Source organism: Camellia sinensis, chromosome 2, assembly GCF_055761805.1.
Source record: "Camellia sinensis isolate YWXY chromosome 2, ASM5576180v1, whole genome shotgun sequence".
Classification (NCBI taxonomy): Eukaryota; Viridiplantae; Streptophyta; class Magnoliopsida; order Ericales; family Theaceae; genus Camellia; species Camellia sinensis.
The window spans coordinates 147,787,240-147,800,662 of record NC_138962.1 but is presented as its reverse complement, the minus strand read 5'-3'; the positions used below and the strand labels follow the sequence as shown (position 1 = coordinate 147,800,662).

General features: G+C 35.0%; 1 long non-coding RNA gene across 13 annotated transcripts in view; it reads right to left on the bottom strand.

Moving 5' to 3' along the window:
- LOC114273823 (uncharacterized) overlaps positions 1-11,591 on the bottom strand; it is a 36,923-nt gene extending 25,332 nt beyond the window's left edge. For 3 of the 13 annotated variants that reach the window (XR_014361736.1, XR_014361740.1, XR_014361741.1), the window contains exons 1-5: positions 11,394-11,591; positions 10,858-11,075; positions 4,922-6,822; positions 4,431-4,730; positions 4,151-4,235 (exon numbers count right to left, since the gene is read on the bottom strand). This is a non-coding gene — a long non-coding RNA (uncharacterized LOC114273823). Of the gene's footprint in view, positions 1-1,508; positions 1,943-4,150; positions 4,731-4,921; positions 6,823-10,857; positions 11,076-11,393 lie in introns of those variants that run through there. The other 10 variants (XR_014361730.1, XR_014361732.1, XR_014361733.1 and 7 more) reach the window with 8 other exon arrangements.
- Positions 11,592-13,423: the final 1,832 nt, after the last annotated feature.

The following is a 13,423-nucleotide window of genomic DNA, read 5'->3' as shown; positions in this document are numbered from 1 at the left end:
TATTCAATGTATTAAACACTTGTCATATACAACACACAATCAATACACGTATTTTCTGTATTAATTCAACAGTCAAAATCAATGACTTAACTAATGTGATTAGTTTCAGTTTTCCCTAATCCCCATGCAATGTCTACAACAATCACGACTATCCTCCACTGATAGCCCAAAACAGTTATTTCTAAACAGGAAATAAATGTATCAACTAATATAATTCCAACATTTTCATAGGTGAGTGATTAAACTAACAAACTACACCATTTAATCAATAAATTCCTCCATTCCATGAATTCAACTAAATTCCCCAATTTTTCCTAAATTAATTATACAAATTAATTTATTACAACAACTAGGGTTTTTCCCAAAATTACCAAACAACCCCCAACATATCAAAATACCACAACTTAGAACAAAACCTATAATATGGAGTAGGAAATCCCTACCTCGAAGTAAATAACCCAAATGGAGAAGATGGGGATGATGACCCAAAATCCAAAGTGCTCCAAACTGCCAAACTCTCAGATTAAAACGAAGCTCTCGACTCACTCTATCTTTTTAATAAAGAGCCTAGGGTAGAAACACCCTAAGACTAGATGATACCTGAGAGAAAAGGTGAGTGGAAGGAGAGAGAAGTCAGACCTAGGGTTTTGGAATAAAAAAGAATATAAAAATTGAATTTTCCTCGCTGCTGTGTATTTAAACCTGACAAGCTTGCTCGAGCGAAGGATTGGCCGCTCGAGCGACCAGACACAAGAAAACTCGAAGAAAGTCTCGCTCGAGCCAAAAACTAGAAGCTTCAGGTCTGCAACCCAGAAGCTCGCTCGAGCGACAGAACGGTCACTCGAGCGAAGAACTCGAAAACATACACCTCTCTCGCTCGAGCAAAGAGAAGCTCGCTCGAGTGAAGAAACACAGCTCTCAGGTCTATACTAGACGCAATCGCTCGCTCGAGCTAAGAAACCCTGGCTCGAGCCACTAGACACAAAACTCAACTCTCGCTCGAGCGACCAAACCCTGGCTCGAGCGAAGGACCAAAAACAAAAGCTCGCTCGAGCGACCAACTCCTTGCTCGAGCGAAGGTCCAAAAATCTGGACAGCAACACTTGGTTTCCAAACCCAACCAACCTGTAACAAACCTGCCCAACACATCCTATAACTCAAAAATAAGAAATTAAAGGACGATAACAACAATTTGATAACAACGGGATCTACGGAACATAAGTCCGGATACAACAACCACAAGGAAAAGACCGAGGTCGCTATAGTATGCAAGATTTGTGAATAGTAGAAGGTCCTATTTGTCCTATTCTCTACTTTATAAGCTTTTTCTGAACTGTAGGCCAAATCCGATTAGTGAACTTAGAATCAACATCACACTAAAATGAATATATGAGCACTAAATAAATCTTCTATCATAGAGGTGCCAATGTAAATTGGTATGTTCAATACTTTTTTTCTCACAACATAATTAAAAGAAAAGGACAAAGCGCTAAAATAAAAAAGAAAGTAAAGCATGAATAGGGAATTTCATTACAATAAATAATAAGTCATAATTATCAAATCAATCTAATTTTTTTTTTATAAATAATATACACAATATTTTTTATAAAAAAAAAAATATTCAAATTATAAAACCAGACTCATAATAAACCGGCCATATAAAGGTCTCAAATTTTCTTAAATTCATATTTGAATTCCAAAGACATAAAAAATAACTTCGTAGAGAATGAATTCAATAGAGAGGTCTTTATTGCAATGTTGAATTTAGAATAGGCAGGACTTAAGAGTAACATAGACCATTTGACATACCATGAACCAAACAGTTTGTATAAGAACCTTGTCAAACTACTACTGCTGCTCATAACAGTATACAGAGCACCTACAAGAACTCAACAGCAACTCTTAAGTGTTTAATGTGCCACTTTTTAGTACCAAAACTGGACTGCAAATGCACTAAATTAATAAGCCTCAATCAAAGATGAAAAAAGAGAAATCAAAGTCAGGTTAACACCACCATACATTCATATGCAGCTGAGCAAAAAGAATGAAACTATGATTACAACAGTGCCAAAATGCCAAGTGCCAGTCCACTTATATGTGCATAAATTAAAATGCAGAATTATGTTTTTATAATTCATTCGAAAAGGAAAATTAATGCTAAGCTAAGCTATGTTACACAGACTCGGGTATGGGTATTGGCTGCGGGTGCGTATCTAAGGGTCGGAAAGTTCAAAGTTAAAAATTAAGGATACGTGGATATGTATCCAAATTTGGATACGGGTACGAAGATACGTTAAATAATTTTTTAAAATATATATATATTTATTATATGAAGATGAGTTATATCATATAAATAACAAATAAAAATCTATGAAGATGAGTTATATTGTATATATATTTTTTATAAATATTTTTATTTTAATATACATTAATTATTTAATTTATTTATTATATTTTTTAAACAATGTGTTCTAATTAATTTTTTTTTTATTTTATTTTACATACATGTGTTTATTTATTTTATTAATATATATAAGTATATATTATCTTATAAATATATTATATGTTATATAATAATTATTATATAATGTATAATAATTGATAGATTCGAATAAATAGAGAGACAGAGATATGAATCGAGAAGAAGATAAAACGACAGAGAGAGAGAGAGAGAGAGAACGAAGCGATCGCGATTGCGAGAGAGAAGGTGAGAGAGAGAGAGAGAGAGAGAGAGAGAGAGACCGGATGGAGCTTCGATCGACTAATGGAGCTTCGATCTTTGATTGGATCGACCGGATGGAGCTTTGATTGGATCGACTGGACGGAGCTTCGACCAGGCTCTCTCTTGCTCTCTCCTCTTTCATTTCTTTTGCTATCTGTGAAGTACCCGTGTCGACACGGGTACTTCGCCCTAAAGTGCCGAGTCCATGTAACACAGATGCTAAGTGCCAGTCCATTTATTTGTCCATAAAATTAAATGCAGAAATATGTTTTTATAATTCATTAGAAAAGGAAACAAACTACTTCTATTTTATTTTTTTGGTACAAGGAAAATTTCTTTGTACCAATAGTCCATTAAAGGATTAAGCACGTATTGACAAGAAAGCCAACTAAAGACATAAGTCTGAGCAAAAATACTGCATCAGCCTGCATATTATTTACTTTGTGTACAACTTAACAGGGAATTTATTGAATCTAAACAGCTTGAAGTAATATGAGTACAAACCCACATTATTGAACTCCAAAGACAGAAGAACAAATATTAACATAAAAAATTCAATTAAGAGTCACTGGAATTATCAAATTTGATTTGCACACAGAACCAAAGTCTAGAAAGACAAAGCTCGAAGTAGGAGGAGTCCAGCCCCACCGATTGATCGCACCCGCCCAATCATACATTCTAGAAGAATTCATGATTGGGTTTTGCGTTTCTCAAACTCTACAAAGCCTGATGGTTTTTGCTCAAGCAAGTAAAGCACAAAACAAAGAAAGCCCAATTCATAAATTTGTTTTACCATAAATCTTTTCTTAAAAGATAAACTAGTTGAACCCCCACGTGCTCTACGTGTGGGGGTCGCGACATTGTTAATGTAGATAATTGAAATATATATGTAAGATTATGTATAGAGAAAAAAATAAACATAGTACATTTTTATTAAGAGAAATAAAATAAATGATAGTAATTATATGCAATATATGTATGTGTGTCCTTGCTCGTTGCTTTGAATATCCAAGCAACTACTGATTTATTTGAAAACAATACTCCATTAATTTTACTTTCTAATTGCCTTGGTAATGTTGTAATTCCCTATTGTAGATAGAAACTATATACACATAAACATCCCTTTCTTTATGGCAAGTCAAAAATATTTCAGAATACACTTTAAGGATATGGATCAAAAACTTCACATGCATGAAATATTTGATTCTTTTTTTTTTTTTTTAGAGGAAAAAAATGATCTACAAAAGAACATTAAACCAAAAATTCTGGAAAAAGGATTTTTATGGACAACGCCAAAGAAAAGAGAGACTGAATGATCGAAGGGATATGGATCAAAACTTCACATGCATCATGCATGGCTGCACTGCATCTCTAATTAATGCACAGAGCAAACTGGATTGCCACTCAAATCAAGAAGTATTCATATACCTTTGTAGGACCAGAACTGAAGTCCCAGCCTAAGTCGGTATCATAATGAGTGTCAAATGCGCCCCAGTTTCGTTCATCAACACTTCTGTCCCCAGAGAACACAGATTCAACACCCCCCGTGTTCAGAGCACCAATAAAATCATGCAGAAATTTAGATTTTCGAATGAAACAATAGGAGTAGATAGATGCCGTCCAATGGTTTAAAGGTTCGGACACCAATAAAAAATTTCAAATTCAACGCAGAAGGAAAATACAAAAAAATGCAAATTAAAACCTGTACCTCTAGGTCTCTCTAGCATGCGGTGAACCATCTGCACTGAAGTTCTATGCTGTCTTCGCTATGAGCATCATCAGCAATCCTTTCCCCTCCACTTGGTGGCATTTCTGAATTATGATCAGCATTTGTTGATGAAACATGCACAACCTCTTTTGTGGAAGATGCTTTACTAACAACTAAAGAGGAGCTACAACATTTTCCATTTCAAGAGTGAGCTCTTTGACAAATGTGAAACTCGGAAGTGGCAAGAGTTCATCGAAATTATAATACAACTACAACTTGCACATCTTGGCTTCAGATTCCCTATATCAGAAAATTTTCAATCCACAAAAAATTTAGGCCAATCAAAAAAGGGAGGCATTAGATGCATTTTAAATGACAAGAAGAGTAACCAGTAGTGCAGACACTCAAAGATCCATCATCAAACACTTCTTGACAAAAAGATACTCAAGCTAAATGTCCACTTAATCCTATATGAAAACTGTTTGACATACCTTCATCTTCAAACTTGTCCCAATTTCATCCTAATCAGCTGCCCCCTTCTTGGATTTCATGTTGCCAACCTTAACAAAATCAACAAAAAGGAAGAAAAAGAAAATTACAAGATCAAAACACAAAATGAAAATAAAGTAGAGCAGGGAAAACTGATTTTCTGCTAATTCCTTGCTAGGAAACTTGTCTGTAGTTTATATGTCAATGTATGGGCAACAACTTCACATTCAACTGAGGGTGTTGAGAGTGGTGGACTGAACATCAAGTCAATAGATTCATTTGATTACCAACTTAATCTGCCAAATAAATTTTAAAAGTATGGGCTCAATCCATGAAGAGCAAATATTGGGATAGAAAAATTAGTTAAAAAAAGTTTCTTATACCATGAGCTTATCACCTGGCTAGTGGCTTCTCTCACATATTTGAATCAAATCTCATTAGATCCCTATGATGAATTTTGACCATGATACTCAAAGATGTTCAAAAAGTTTAAGCAGGCAAAGATGGAATACAAAACATAGTACATTAGTTGAGATAGGGCACAAGACGGTCGAACTCCTAAAAAAAAAAGTGTAAGGCATATTTTCATAATTCAAATGCATACAAGTACCTTTGATTTTTCGTAGAATCACGTAGAACCACTAAAATAAGTTCTACATAATTTATGTTGGCATCTAATCTCAAACATTGAACAGAACTCAATGTAACAAAAATACCTGTTGGTCAGAGTTCAGCATGCGACCCATTTTGAGTTTGAAATAGAAATAGTATGCTGCTCTTCTCGATCCAATTGGAGATTTCAAAATTTTCAAAGTCTCATCAATGGTTCGAAGAATGCAATATGAAGTGAATGGCAACATTTTGCACCCAAAAAAATAATAAATAAAGAAAAAGAAACGAATGACAAGAGTTTACACAAACATTTGGAACAATTCCCTACAAACCATTGATATCAATGTAGAGAAGAAGAAGAAACGAATAAGAAGAGTTTACTCAAATATTAGGAACAACTCCTTACGAACCATGTGAAATTGTCAATGCTCAAACCAAAAATTGCATGGGGATGTTGACATTTTGTCTCAAACCATTGACATTTTGATATCAATGCTAGAACTAAAAAATACATGGGGTCTTATCTCTTTTGAATACGTTGCTAATCATCAAAATCATGAGCAAGTTAGTAACACAAATTTACTAAAGAGTAACATAGTCTCAAAGACCAACATAGAATTCACTAATGAAGTGTCCACCATGTATTTGGGTGTCATAGAACGGGCGCGCATAACACACACACAAAAAGTTCAAATATAGCACAAAGATGAGGTTTGGCATGTATTTATATGTTTTTAATTTAAGTGGAAAAGTTTCAGTTGATTATGTGGTCTTCATTTGGAGTGAAGATTTTATATTTTCCTTGGCAATGGCAATAGTTCGTGGCCTCATTATACCCACTTTTTTTTCTAACTAAACGGTAATTTGTTCAAATCCCAACTTACCTAGGATTAAAAAACATTGCACAATCAACTGCTTTTTTAAGCATTATATTTCAGGAAAGGAAATGACTTCTATTGATCAAGATGCACCATTAAATTAAGCTATTGTGGTCTCTAATCAGTACAACCCATGATATTAGCCATCACTGTACAATGAAAAGCAACATGGTAGTTTTATATGCTAACCATTTTATTCCTGTTATGTATACAGTATATTTTCAACACTTCAATAAAAGCATTTTCAGAATTTACATCATTATTAAGTTTGAATCCATTTAATCTTGTACCTTTTTATTGGAATTGGCTCTATATAAATGGAATCACTAAATCTAGAAGTTAGAAATAAAAAAGAAAACCTGAGATAGAAGCACCAAAAAGCTATCACTATTGGCTGATTCGCAATCAATGAACTGTAAGCACATACGTAATTTAGGAAGGTGGGATATGTATAGAATTGGTTGTTAAAGACAAAGAATTAGAGAGTTATTAAATTCTCAAAATCAACAAGAAAATGAGATATATAGACTAATGTAAAGTCATTTGGCACAAAATTCCAAGGCCTAGATAACCAAATAGCATGCCATCAAAAAGATGCAAAAACTTTGAGAAAGATGCAATCTCCATGTAAGAAGAACAAGACAAAATAAATTTAAAAAATTGCATGCCATCAAAAACTTTTGACTGATAGTGTAGTTGTAACAACCCTCACTTTATCTTAGTCATGCTCGCATGCATTCACATGAATTTGTCTTGTTAAGTTTGCATCTACAGACCTTGATTCGTTTTGTCTAAGTGTTGCTTGCATGTTTTGTTTCTTGCTTGGTGTGTGTAGCCGATGTCATCTTAAGCCTAGGTCACGCCCTTGAACCTCTTATATCTAGAACCATCTTGGAATCCACTTTGGTTGGCCTCCACCTTCGCCATGGCATATTGGCCGAGATGTCGTCATCTAGGCCGAGGTGTGCAGCACTTAGGCCGAGATGTGTATCATCTAGGCCGAGGTGTTATCATCTAGACATCCTAAATCTTTGATCCCTGCACCTGGTGATTTTGTTCCTAGACTGGTATGACCTAGACCAAGGTGTGGCACATCTAGGCCGAGGTGTGGCACAGCTAGGCCAAGTGTTATCCTTCTTAGCTGAGATCATTGAGACCTTACTTGCCGAAGCCTATGTCTTGATCCGAGGTCATTACCTGCCGGAGTACCCATGTCACCTTACTTGTTATACACACTTTGTCATGCTCTTGTCTTGTCATTCAGTCACCCTTTTAAGGAAACCCAATCCGGTGGTGCCACGTGTCCCAGCAGAGGGTTAAGTCTGCTGGCAGTAGTGAAACCCACATCATTTGTCATATCTTTGTCCTAGGAAGAGAGAGAAGCTCTAGGAAGAGAGGAAGAGGAGTTCTTGAGAGAGAAGTAGATTTCCAAGCTTGATCCTTAGAGTCTAAACCGTTTGATCCGAGTGTTGACGTTAGATTTTTGATTTACTCTTCTTATTCTTTATGTTTATTCGATCGCATTGCATAATCTAACATGATTCATGAGCCATGCATTGGTTTAAAGTTTGTTTCAGAAAGAGAAAATGATGTTCTTGTGTTCTTGGAATAAAACCACGTCTTGATCCAAAAGTTTGTACCAAGATCCATTTTTTTGTGTTTGTTTTCACAAAGACCTTCAAGTACGGGTACCCCGGGTCCATGTTTTTGAACTCATACCACGAAATCTCATATTTTAAATACAGAAGTAATGATTTTAGCATTTATGTTCTTCCTGTTCATATTCTTCATGTTCTTCAAAGGAAACCCATATTTTCCCCAGACTTCGTTTCCCTGAATGTGGTCATCGGGACCATACCTCGGCTAACAGGTGTGGGACCTCGGCCAAGACTTGGTTGGTACCCAGCATGTTTTCCCGAGATGAGAAACAGTGTTTTAACTCCCAGCACGTGTTTTGCTTTGTCTTGACTGAGTTTTTAAAGAAATGCCGAGATCGTTTACACTCATGCAAAGCTTGTTTTAGGAATGCATTCCATGTCCATTCTTGAGCATCTCTTCTTGTCTTCTTGAAGTGCATTCAATGGGATTTATTATGTACTTGTAGGCCATGGATCCTTGCTTGTAACCCCCACACCCGAAGAGCTATGTGAGTGGCATTTTTAATAAAGCTATGTTATAAAGTTTTGATAAAGCTTTGCTTGTTTCGTTTTGGAAAAGTGTTTGTTCAAGCATGAATGATTATCCCTAATTTTTGTATCAAGAATTATCTTGTTTTGATGACATTCTTGGAAAGTCCTTAGTGCTAGGGGACTATAATGCAACTAGCACCCTTGTTTGAGATATCTCCCTTGTCTTGCCACTGACGGTTTACCTCGTGGGTTTGTCTGGAATGTCATCCCTTGTATTATATTGGTGCTAGTAAGCATCCCTTGAAGCTTTAAAAGACTTGATAGATGAACTTGGTTCATCCCTTGATTTTGTACAAGCTATGATATGTATTATTTTGATAAAGATCTCAGATATCATTCATTTAACTCTTTATTACTAATATCATTCACTGAGTATCCAACCCACCCTCTCCTTATATATATGTAGGTGACGAGCAAGAAGGCGGTGACGCCTAGATGTGTTTTGCAAGATGTTTTTGGATTCCTATTTAGTGGCATCTAGAAAATTATGCTTCTTGGCTTTGTAATTCATTTCTTTTGTATATGTCGGCTTGAGAAGCCTTTTGATCAAGATGTATTATGTACTTATTTTGTTGAGATCAAGTTGTAAGACCATGTTAGGATGTATGTCATTTCATTTGATCTATGCACAGCTCTTATGGACTAATTAGATTTATATATATTGCTTCCGCACATGTAAGCCCCATATTTATACTCTGATTGTGTGTGAATCTTTGTAAGTTGGCCTTTGGTAATCTCGGATTACTGGCCATCATGGCACCATTCTACTAGGGGTGGAATGGGGTCGTGACAGTAGTGGTACAATAAGGTGGCAATGTGTGTGGGGCTTTGTGTGTGCATGTGCATCTCTCAAAATCATAATGGAAGGCTTCTCCATGCTTAATGATGCTTTTAGTAGGCTGGTATTAGTTTTAGAGAGAAAAACATTCAAAGTGAGAAAACAATAGACCCACGACCACATGTACACTTAAACTATTAGACACCATAATTGAAAGCTTGCTGGAATTTGGATATTTATAACCATCTATATTTGGTTGGCAATAGTAATTGTATATATATAACTATTGTTGCTGCAATTGTGAATGATAAAATGTTTGGTGATTCTTTTTGATTTAGATTTCATATTAAGTTCACTAGTGGTAATTGAATTTGTCGACTCAATAACTCTATCTCCTTTAGCTCCTTATTGTTTTTGTTGTTATTTGTGCAGATTCGGTGATAGGATGAGCATATCTTCAATAGCATTATAGAAATTTATTCACAACCAAGGCATCTTAAGGCCTGCTCCATGTGATGAAGAAGCAGAAAGAGATTACGAATTTTAAGATCTTGATAATCTGTAATTGACAATATGTCATTTCAGTAAATCATATGTAAACATCAATTGGCATCTCATAATCACAAAGAATAAGCAACAATGCATATTAACAAAATAAGTTGTCTCTCACGGGTCTATACCAATAAAAACTCAAAGTCTACTCTTTTTTTTTTTTTTGCATGCTTTTTCTCTTCGGGGCTTTCTATCAATTATTATAGCAATCTGTTCATTTTATTTTCTTGTGGGTAAATTATATTTCAGCACTTTTGAATTATCATTTATTATGGCTTCCATATTTCCTTGTTCTTTCTAATTTAATACAATCTGGGTTTGGTAGGTTTCTTTGTATATAGACATATATATATATACATAATCTCATAATTTCCAATTTTCAATTCTACAAGTGCTTTAGTTTTCTTCAGTCTGTTTTTGGTTCTAGATTGTTCTTTGGTGTTTTTTTTGGGAAGTTGTTAGTGAATTTAATGTTCTTTGGTGGTTTTTGCTAGCTTCCAAGAAACAAAGACAACAACTTGCCGATCTCTCATAATCCAATTTTGGTTACAAAATTCAAAACCCGTATTGAAAAAAGCTATCTTTTGCTATAAATAACCTTTAATCTTGAAACCCTTTCAAGTTCTAGTTATCTGAAGTTGTGAATTCATCCGAATGTTCTGGTACTTTGACCACCAAATAATAAGCAGAATTTAAATTATTGAGACCCATTAATTTACTGGTTTATAAATTGGGTTTGGCTTAATCAGACAGCTAGTCAGGCATTTTATCAAGCATATAGTGTGCATAATTCATCTATTGCACAAACAAATAGCAACAAATACAAACAAACACCAATAAATACAAATCAGTATCCATATCCCAATATAAGACAAACAAGCAGCCAGAAGATTACACACCAAAAATATACAGAGCTGGATACAAAATACCTATATCTTCATCTATGTAGCATGGCGACAATGGTGATGAAGCGGGGAGCTGGTGTAGGCGTTGTACCTCCGGTAATTTCCTCTCTTAATAGGCCACAGTGAGAGCAGTGGCTGATGATTTCGTTCAAATAGGACTCACCGAATAGGAAATTTCTAGGATCGACCTTCAATCTTCAAATGGTGCGAACAAGATAGCCACCTGGTTCAACTGATATTCTCTTCGCACAAGAAGGGTGAAATGGACAATAAGATAACGTTAGATTCAATTGAGGCGTATGCTTCCGTTCTTTTATATAATAGTTATAGATTTATGAATGCACTTATGAATCAATGCTTCTGAATGATTCTTGTTCGCTAAACTAAAATAAATCAGTTTGTTCATTGATTTTGATTTTTGACATCAAAAAAATTTTCTCTGTAAAACCCTAGAGCTACGTGTGAGAAATGAGGAAATAGAGAGAGAGAGAGAGAGAGAGAGAGAGAGAGAGACCGAGATCGACAAAGAGGGAGAGAGACCAAGAGCGAGAGAGAAAAACCTGTGATTTGCGACAGTGGCGGTAGTGACTTGCGGCGTCGGCGTTGGCGGTGGCAATGTGCAACGGTGGCCAGCGACGGTGGGGTGGTGAGCATCAGTGGTGAGGTTTGGGAGTGATTGTTCTGTGTGCATGTGAGGGAGAACAGAGAATGTGTGAAACAGAGAAGAGGGGCGCGGGCGGCCATATAAGTTTTCAAGCAATTAAACTAGTATTATTTATTGGCAAATATCCATATGATAAAGGGGGATGATTTTTGAATTTGTGCTACATATATTTGTTTTACTATAATATTTGGATGGCTTAAATCTATTCAAGTTATAAAATAACAGCTAAAATATATTTTTCAAAAAATATTCTACATGTACATTTTTTATTTTCTTGCTTCTCTCTCTTACTTTTTTTTTCTCACGCATCCTTCCATAATCTCATGATCTCACATTCCTCTCTTTTCTTTTTATTTTTTTATTTTCTTTCATTTTTATTTTTCTCTCTATTTGTTTATTTTTTTATTCTCTCCTTTTCGTTCACTTATTTTTATTCATACTATATAGAAAAATCTACGATCCCAGAATTATGAGCCACATTTAACTCTGTATAATGGAGATTAAATTAATGAATTTTATAGTCCACAAATTAAATGATTTTAAACAATTAATTATTATTTTTAAATATATGAAATACCTGATAGACTTCATAAATTTAGACCTTATACGAATCTTCAACATCTATATAATAAGAGAAGAGGATTTTTGAAAATATATAAAAATGTATCAGAGATACATTTTGATTTAATGGCTTAGATTAATCCTAAAAGTATATTCACGGTGCAGATCAATGTGATTCCCGCTCAAACATCTCTCTCTCAGCCTTCCACCTACCCACGTTTGTCTCTCCCACTTCTGTTTTTATGCACTTCTTCTTTCCTTTTCATACTGACGCTGCTCACTTCTCCCCTTACAACTCTCCCTCATCGCTCGACTTGCACGGTAAGATTTCCTCAATTTCTATCTCTCCCCTTCTCCTTCTGTTTCGATTTCTTTTTGTCTGTTCGATGCTTTGGCGCTGCTCTCAAACTCTCTCTCTATCGGGTGAAGGAGATTCCAAGATTCAAAGTGAAGAACCCTAATCATGAGTGAACTAAAACCTTAATTTCACTTAATTTTGAAGAATCCTTGACTGCTACTAATTGTTTGATTGCTAATGAATAGACTAATGAATTTATTGATTCTATCTTATTTTTTGAATCCATAAGTGTAACTCCCACAACTTTCTCCCTCTGTTTCAATTTCTTTTTGTCTGTTCGACGCTTTGGCATTGCTCTCGAACTCTCTCTTTATTGGGTGAAGGAGATTCCAAGATTCAAAGTGAAGAGCCCTAATCGTGAGTGAACTAAAACCTTAATTTTTGACTGCTACTAATTGTTTGATAGCTAATGAATAGACTAATGAATTTATTGATTCTATCTTATTTTTTGAATCCATAAGTGTAACTCCCGCAGCTTCTGTGATAGATTGGGGTAAATAGGTATTTAATAAGTGGAACATATTTTTAACTCCTATTTTTGTCATTTAATTTCAGCTTCTGTGATAGATTGGGGTAAATAGGTATTTAATCAATGGAACATATTTTTAACTCCTATTTTTGTCATTTAATTTCAGCTTCTGTGATAGATTGGGGTAAATAGGTATTTAATCGTCTGGTTTAACATTATATTGAAGCATTTTTTACTTCTTCATCCCCACCCCTGGCAGACATGCAGTGAGTTGAATATAGTTTGCATGTGTAATTTTCTTTTTATTATATTCTTGATTTGTTGAGTTATATGAGTGTCTCACAATTTGTTGGAACAATCTTCTGTGTAAATAAATAAATGAAAACTAAATCAAACAAAATAAATAAATAACGTACCGAAATTATTTATTGAACCGAATTAAAAGAAAATCCAAAGACCAAGTCGAGTGTGTGACACTCTGTCCATAAGACAGATTCGCCCCGTTACGGTGCATACGGTTGAGTGGCGTCTATCTCCC